The sequence below is a fragment of the Elephantulus edwardii genome, unplaced genomic scaffold, assembly GCF_000299155.1.
Source record: "Elephantulus edwardii isolate Elephantulus edwardi_28Jun2011 unplaced genomic scaffold, EleEdw1.0 scaffold00010, whole genome shotgun sequence".
Classification (NCBI taxonomy): domain Eukaryota; kingdom Metazoa; phylum Chordata; class Mammalia; order Macroscelidea; family Macroscelididae; genus Elephantulus; species Elephantulus edwardii.
Window position 1 is genome coordinate 23,830,250 of NW_006399760.1, and position 9,033 is coordinate 23,839,282.

The window sequence follows — 9,033 nt, forward strand, 5'->3', positions numbered from 1 at the left end:
TGTGCACAGGATCAGGAAGAGATGGAGTTGACTCAATGTCTAATAACAATATATTCTCCTCCACTGATATATTAAAAGATTTTCAATTTAAAGACCAAGGTGAATCTGATTTAAGCCATGATCTGTATGATTACTTGTTACGCATCTATAAGGTGGATGATGATTAAAGATGACAGAAGAAGGAAAAAAGTTTTTATTACAATATCATATTGCAGAGTAGTGGGTCCATTGTTCAAAATGGCTTTCCTAGGCCGTTGGCCTTGACTCTGTCCCCTGGCTAGGTAGGAATATGCACATACATTGTGATAGTCTATTTACAAGGGGATTGGCTAATGTTGTCAATTTAGACCTCAATTTAGAGCAAGTTTGTTATGGTCAAAATTAAATAAATAAGGCAAAACTGAACTAAGAGGATGTTAAAGCCAATACTAAAAAAAAATTTTTAAAAACCCACCAGAGGTTAAAGTTTGGTAAGATGTAAGCAGATAGCATTAGGCCTAGTGCCTTAACCCTCATGTGCGAGGTAAGGCTTCCCACCTCCAGAAGCAACCTAATTAATGTTTTAGGCACATGAGTGACATCAAAGAACTGTGGACGAAGATAAAAAACCACCCTCCAAACTTTGAACTCTCCATGATGACATCTAATTGGCTCCAACTAAAACCTTAAGGCATTCCCAGATGTACTAGGAAACCACATATACAACCTCACCTCAGAGGCACACTGCTTCCTCCATTACTTTCTTTCTGGGGAGGAGATTTTCTCTTAAATATATTTTTACTTTTTATGTTCACTTTGCCTCTTTGCCTTTCTTCATGACCTCACGCTCTAACAAGGGCCCAGCCTGCATTTTCAGCCTAGTACTCTAACAAGGCCTTGGCCTACATCAGTGGTCCAGTGCTCCACCAAGGCCTTGGCCTATACCAAGATCGCTGTGAGCAAGACAAGCAATGGCCCTTCTGAGGGCTCCCATACTATACACTGCAGTTGGCTCTCCCAAGGGCCACTAAAACTGTTGTGCACTGCAATACTTCAGTAGTTTGGACATTATCCCGTCTTTTGCTCATCTTACTTCTTTAACCAGGTGAGAGGAAAGAAACCAAGGTATTTACCTCACAGTAATAGTTTCAGCAGCAGAAATTTGGAATCTCATAACCAAGAGGAAATAAGAAGCTGTGAATGCAAACATGTCCTTTGGGGCCAGGAAATTCTTGTGCGAACCAGATCTATAGGAGAAGAGTAGCAGCTGTAGTAAAGACCAAAGACCCAACATGAGAGGGAGCTGACCTTGGGAACAAAAATCTGGGTTCCTCACTCAAGCTTGCCGGAAGACTGGAGGGGAAGGAACCTTAATTTTCATGACTATGAGAGCTTTGAAACAATGACCTAAAGTTGCTAGGCTAAAGGCTGAAAGATGTGCAAGCACACTTCAGAAGGTGAGCTGACTGAGAAATTGTATTTCTGTTGCCATCCTGAGTTGTAACCTGTTAGCTTCCCTAATAAACTCCATAATGATGAATATGTTTCTGTGTAGTCTGTGTTGCTATTGCAACAAATTTCAGACCCAATATGGCAGTAGGATAGGTATTGGAATTAGTAGAAATGGGTGTTTGACCATGGCGGAGGTGTGGGGATGCCTGACCACCTTATGACATGGCTTGTGTGATGGATGCTGTTTATGGGGCACTTGCCCCTTGTGGCATTAGAGGAGGTGAGATATGGCCATTCCCATGCTGTCATTACTCTTTGTATACACACTATCTTTCAGTAAGTTTTACAGTGAGCTCTTGAACTTTTTGTGTGTGTGTGTGCTCTCTAACTTTCTTCCTTTAAAAATGTCTTTCCTTTCCATTAATTCTTAGTCCTTGCATGTCTGTATGTATGGCTTTTATAATCAAATTATATATAAAAATTTCAAACCTAGTTGAACCTTTGATTGAAATTGACTTTAAAACCATAGACCAAATGAAGGGAATTGACATCTTTACATAACAGTGAGTCCTCTAGAATAATCATGGTATATCTCTCTAATTATTTATGTTTTCTCTAATTTTCCTCAAGTGTATTACATATTTTACACAATCTTTTTCAGATTTATCCTTTCGCATTTTATATTCTGATGCTATTAAATGATACTTTTCAAACTTTCCATTTTTTTTTCTTTTTCTTTGATAGTTATTTAGATCTCTTTCAAATGACCATTTGAGGAAAGTTTTTCTGACCCTAAGGTTTGATATGAAAGACTTCTATATGTTTCTATCTTACTCTATCATAGTATTTGTCTTTGAGGTTTTTTTTTAAGATATCATAATTATTTTGAGTTACCTATTTATGTTTGCATATTTCCCAGAAGATATTGAATGTTAGAAGGGTCAGAGTTATGTTAATGTGTGATGCTAGAACTTAGTTTCATATAGTATCTGATACACTATAGGTTGTTGTTGTTATAAGTGCTATCAAGTTGAATAAGACCTATAACGACCCTATGAACAACAGATCTGAACCCTGTCCTATCCTGTGCCATCCTCATACTTCTTGACACACACGAGCCCATTGCAGCAGTCACTGTGTCAATCCACCTGGTCGAGGGTTTTCTTCTCCTTTGACAACCATCAATCTTTCTGAGAGTTATGTCCCTCTCCAAGGAATAAGCCCCCCCTGTAACATGCTCAAAGTATAGGAGACAAAGCCTCATCATCTTTGCCTTCAAAGAGCACTCTGGTTGCACCCTATCTAAGACATATTTGTGTGTTCTTTTGGCAGACCATGTGATGTTCAGTACTTATTTTGAACAAAGGCATCAATCCTTCTTCTGTCACCCTTATTCATTGTCCAGTTCTCAGATGCATAGTAAATGATCAGAAAGACTACGGACTGAACCAGACACACCTTAGTCCTCAAATTGACATCATTACTTCTCCATAATTTGGAAAGGTCTCTAATTGCAGACTTTCCCAGTATAATATGTTTCCCGATTTCCTGATGGCTGGTACCAAGGGTGTTAATTGTGGATCCAAGTAAGATGAAGTTGTTGACAGTTTCAATCTTTTCTCCATCTATCATGATGTTGCATATCAGTCCAGTGGTATGAATCTTTGTTTTCTTAACACTGAGATGCAATCCATATGGAAGACTCCAGTCCTTGACCTTCTGCAACAAGTGCTTCAAATTCTCCTCACTTTCATCAAGTAAGATTATGTCATCTACACAACACGTTATTGATGAGTCTCCCTCAGATCCATCCTGATTTCACATTCCTCTTCACGGAGTCCAGCTTCTAGAATAATTTGCTCAGCATACAGGTAGAATAGGTATGTAGAGAGAATACAACCCTCACACACTCCCTTCTTAATTTTAAACTATGTAGTGCTCCCTTGCTCTGTTCACACTGTAGGTGCTTAATGAATATTTGTTGGCTGAATAAGCTCCTTTATTATAACTTATCTACCTCTCTAATCTCATTTTCTGACACTCTTAGCCTGGTACTTTTCTTTGTAACAGCAAGGTATTCAGTTCCCAAATGCGTGACTTCTCTCATTCTGCTCTTTTTGTCTTATATACCTTATTCCTTTCTTCCCTACTCCACACTCTTTTTGCTCGGTTTCTCCCACTGAACTTTCAACACTCAAAGAAAGACCAACTCTACTAGAAAACTCAGTGAAGTGTTCTTCACCTGTGTTCCTGCCATCAAACGCTATGTTAAACATTGTTTCAGCTATGGAGGTGGTGGTTATTGTTAGATGCTGTTGAATCAAGTATGGTGCACAGCAAACTTATGAATAGCCATCCTGAAACCTGACCTATTCTGTCCCATCCTCATCATCTCTGAGACACTAGAGCCCATTCCTAAAGACACAGTGTCAATCCATCTCAATAAGGGTCTTCCTCTCCTCTCCATCTTTGCAAGCATGATGTCCCTTTCCAAGGAATAGCCTTGTTTAGCAACATGTTCAAAGTATGAAAGATGAAGCTTTGTCATCCTTGCCTCCAAGGAACACTCTGCTTGCACCCTTTCCAGGACATATCGGTTTGTACTTTCGACAATTAATGGGATATTCAATACTCTTTTCCAGCACCACAATTCAAAAGCATCATTTCTTCTCTGTCATCCTTTTTTATTGTCCAACTATCTGATGTGTAGCAGGTAACTGAGACGACCATGGCCTGAATCAGGCTAAGCTTAGTCTTCAAACTGGCATCATTGCTCTTCAGTATTTTGGAAAGGTCCCTGACAACAGACTTGTGCAATGCTATACATCTCCTGATTTCCTGACAAGTAGTAAGTACAAAGGGTGTTGATTGTTGATTCAAGTAAGATGAATCATTGACAGCTTCAATCCTTTCTCCATCTGTCATAATATTGACTGTTGGGCCTATGTTGAGGATTTGTGTCTTGATGTTGAGAGGCAACCCATATCAAAGGTCTTTCCTTGATCTTCTGCTGCAAGTGTTTCATATCCTCCTCACTTCCAGCAAGCAAAGTTGTATCATCAGCATAGGCTTCTCCAAAACAAAGAATATCTTCACTCATTTATTTCCCATGCTAAGACAGAATCTGCTACTTGGTCTATAGATGTTTGTGGATTTCAATCAAGTTAACTGCATTAATAGTTCTTATTACACCAAGAAGTTCCAGAGATTCTTCAGCAGAACAAGTGACACAAATGCTCAGAATTATCTATGTAAAATATTCAACCATCATTAAGCTATATTGCTGGCAGGAAAGTTGGCCACAGAGCTAATTATTAATGTTCTGAATTATGCTACCCAATATGATAGTTTTATGTGACTATTTAAAATGTCAATAAAAATGAGTTAAACTAAAATAAAGTTTAGTTTCTCAATTGTGCTAGCCACATGTCAAGTAGTCAGTACTCAGTGTGACCATTGACTAGACATACTTGAATAAACATTTCTATCAGCCCAGAAAGTTCTTTTGGGGAGCAATGTTTTATATCTAGAGCTGAAGGGAAGTGAAAACCACACATTTCAATAACTACTTAGGATACAATCCAAGATTACGTTCTAAAACCTATGCTTTTAAGAGAAAGCAGTTTTCTAACTTTATAAACAACCTGAGTAAAAAAAATAATAAAAATCATTACAGGTATGTCTAGAAAGCACTAAACCAAGATTATTGTGGGACACATTTAAATTGTCCCATGCAACTTCGCTATTTCAACATATTCCACCAACTAAGTGTCATTCAAGTTAGATATCCACATTTTTTTTTTGTTCTGATGTCTAAACTATGACTCAGAGGAGCTCTGGAGGCCTACTGGCAAGGAGCTGCACTGCAATACCGAAGGTTTGCTGTTCGAGTCCACCAGCTGCTCTGTGGGAGAAGTGCATTCAGTCTCCCTCTGTGTGATTAACTGACTCTGAAAACTCACTGAAGGGCCAGCTATGGGTTGATTCCAACTTGATGGTATACAACAATAACGTTTGGAGCTCTGGTGGCCTCGTGGCAAGAAGCTGCGCTGCAATCCTGAATGCATGCAGTTCAAATTCACTAGATGCTGTGCTGGAGAAAGAGAGGAAATCTCGTTCTGTGCCATGTTTGTGCCAGTCAGATTCAATTCAATGGTACACAACAAGAAAATGAAAAAAAATTATAAAATATGACTTGGGAAATTTTAAACAAAATTTGCATAAGAAGCTTTACCAAATCCTATGAGTTCCTTAAGGTGGCTAATACATATAAGGTACTTAATGTTGATTGGATGAAAAACTTTAAAAAAAAAATCTTGTCTTACATCTAAATGTCTGTTGGAATAAAATACAAGGATGTTTGACATGTGATAACTCTTTGATTGTCTTTGGAAATTCTTCCTGCTTAACCAGTTCATTAGGCTATAACATTATTGAATTTGGCAAAGCTAAAACAGAAAACAGAGTCAAGCTCCTGGTCTATTTGGAAGTGGGGGTAGGGGAAGTTTTCCCTACATGTTATCCCTGTTGATAAAGATCAAAATATTTTTTATAAATATTTTTGTAGTAGGAGATGAGAATACAAGAAAGAACATCATGCTTCTCTGAGAAAATTAAAAAGCTTAACTAAGAAAGAATATAAGGAAACAAAAAGGCTTAATAGTTGTTAAAGATGTAATTGTGTCCCCCGAAATATGTGTCAAATTACCTATGCCATAAGGTAGGATTAGAGGCCATTAAATGAGGCAAGATGCTATCAGCAGAATTGTTATATCTCTTTTTTAATAATCTCTTTTGACATATAAATGAGATTAAACCCATGGGCAAAATTCAGAGGAACTGCCTACTAGCAAGAGAAAAAAGCTGGGAGCAAACCATGTCCTTTGGACCCATGCTCTCCACACTGAAAAACTCCTACCTGAAGAAGATTGGAGACAAGGACCTTTCTCCTCCAGAGCTGACACTGAAAGTCTTCTCTAATTGGTATCCTAAATTCAGAATTCTAGTTCTTTAAATGGTAAAAGAATAAATGTCTGTTTGTTAAAACCATCTGTGTATTTATGTTATTGCAGCACTGTGTAATTAAGACAATAGTTCTGTCATAATGAATCCACCAAGATCATCTTGGTCAGCCCTTCCAGGTGTCTGTCTTTGACTGATAAGTCTTCCTTGCTCTCACGTCCAATTGCTTTTCAAGTTCTAGCAAGTCTCTTTCTAGGTTGACATCTGTACTCAAATGCTCTTTTCCAAGCTTAATACCTCTAGTCTGGGTCAAGATCTCAGGTCTTGCTTCTAGCCTATTTGAGACAGACTGCTGACACCCCTGCTTCTGGTTCTTCTGCTCTTACATTCTACTCTTACTGCACTTGCTTCATCTTACAAAGGAGTAACCTGCTCAAAAATCTTCAGCAGCTCCCCGTTTTGTTTTGAATAGAGATTAGATTGCCTAGCTTAGTTTTCAGAGCCTGCTATAATGTGATCACAATAGCCCTAGTGGCATACAGGATTGAGCACTGAACTGCTCATTGAAAAGTCAGCAGTTAGAATTCACCAGCCACCAGTGGACCATAAAGATTTATAGACTTGAAACCCTGTAGGGTAGGTAACTCAACTCTATCCTAAAGAATATCTATGAGTCAGAATCATATTTGACTCAACAGCAACAGAAATACAATTGTAATATTTTCCAATCTTTTTCTTATTGTTTTCCTTCTAGGACTTGACACTTCAGCCAAAACAGAGTATTTTATGTTCCTTGGGTTGCCTTTTATACTTCATGCTATTGTATCTTTAAGTTTTATATTCATTTTCTTAAGAAATATTCCTAATTCCCTTGTCTTTTCCTGGCAAATTGAAAACTTTACCTCCTAGGATTTCTTCTAACTCTGATATGTTCTGTTTATCCTCCTTTTTATGGTACTTCTCATATATTTTCTTGTATTCAACTTCAATTTTTTCTCCTGATGCTATATATTTGTTTAAAATATTGTTATTTCTATGCAGCAACTGTACATAAAGTGTACAATTTTTAAGTATATAATTTGAAAAACATTTTAGCCAATTGAACACTTCTACTGAACACAACAACTCCACAATCAACACTCTTAGCACCAGCAGTCAGGAAATCAAAAGATGAATTACATGAAGTAAATCTGCTGTCAGGGACCTTTCCAGAGTACTGATAAGCAACCATGTCAGTCTAGAGACTAAGGTGCACCTAATCCAGGCCACAGTCTTTACAATTACTTGCTATGCATCAAAGAGTTGGACAATGACTAAGGATAACAAAAGAAGAATTTATGCCTTTGAGTTGTGGTCCTGGAGAAGAGTCTTGAACAAACCATGGACCACCAAGAAAGCAAATAGGTCTGTCTTAGAGAGGGTGAAACCAAGTTTCTCCTTGGAGACTAGGATTTTGAAGTTCCATCTTACATACTTTGGGTATGTGGCCAGAAGAAACCAATCCTTGGAGAAGGATATCATACTTGGAAAGGGGGAGGGATGACGCAGGAGAGGAAGACCCTGGATGAAACGGATTGATACTAAGGGAATGGGGGTTGGTGTGTCAGAGTCAGTGAGACTGGCTCCAGACAGGGAAAGCTTCAGAGCTGTTGTACACAAGGTCATTGTGAATCACAGGCAACTTGACCTTAAAAAAACTGAACCACAGAGAGGCACATAAAAATAACTGAACAACCACAGAGATGAACCATGCCATATCCTAGAGATTTTAGCTCCTCTTTTTCTCATTACATCTCCAAGTCATCATTCTTCTGCTTTCAATTACCACTTATAACTTTTGCCTGCTTTTATACATTCTGAGATTATACAATATAGAATTTTTTATCTAACTTATTTCATTCAGTTTCTCCATGTTTCTATGTGTAATAATAATTTTCAAAATTTTTCTTGTTGATGTTATAACATCAAATAACAACAGTATTTTATTATAAACTGTTATTATGTACTGTCAAGTCAGAATGGACTCACAGCTGACCTTCAGCAGGTTTTCAGAGGAGATTGCTCACCTTGCCTCCTTGGAGCAGATGGTGGATTCAAACTTTGGGTTCATAGTGCAACTCCTTACCACTAAGCTACCAGGACTTCCTACTTTATTATATAGATGTTGTTGTGTACCATAGAGTTGGAACCTACTCATAGCTGACACACACACACACACACACCCACCCCCCGGGCAGGTTTTCAGAAGTAGTTAATCATACAGGAGGAGATTGCCTATCCTTTTCCTATAGAGCATCTGGTGGCCTCGAACTGAGGGCTTTCAGAATTGCAGCGCAGCTCCTTGCCACTAGACCACCAGAGCCCCCCCATTATATTGTTGTTGTTAAGTGCCGTCAAGTCGTTGGTGACTCATAGCGACCCTATGAACAAAAGTCCTTAACACCTGTGTTTCTTTCATCCTTTCTCCAGGTTTATAAGGTTTCCAGAGGCAAGCTATTTGCAGAAGTGGATGCCACTCCTGCTTCCAAGCTTGTTTCAACTGGGGAGCACCACCAAACTCTGTCCACCATGGGGAATCATTTAACGCATTTCACACATCAGTGTCACAGTGTTCAGCTTCACAGTGACCACAAGTTACCC

At 38.5% G+C, this 9,033-nt stretch overlaps 1 pseudogene; it reads left to right on the forward strand.

Moving 5' to 3' along the window:
- The first annotated feature begins 1,653 nt into the window (after positions 1-1,653).
- LOC102854859 overlaps positions 1,654-9,033 on the forward strand; it is a 20,274-nt pseudogene continuing 12,894 nt past the window's right edge.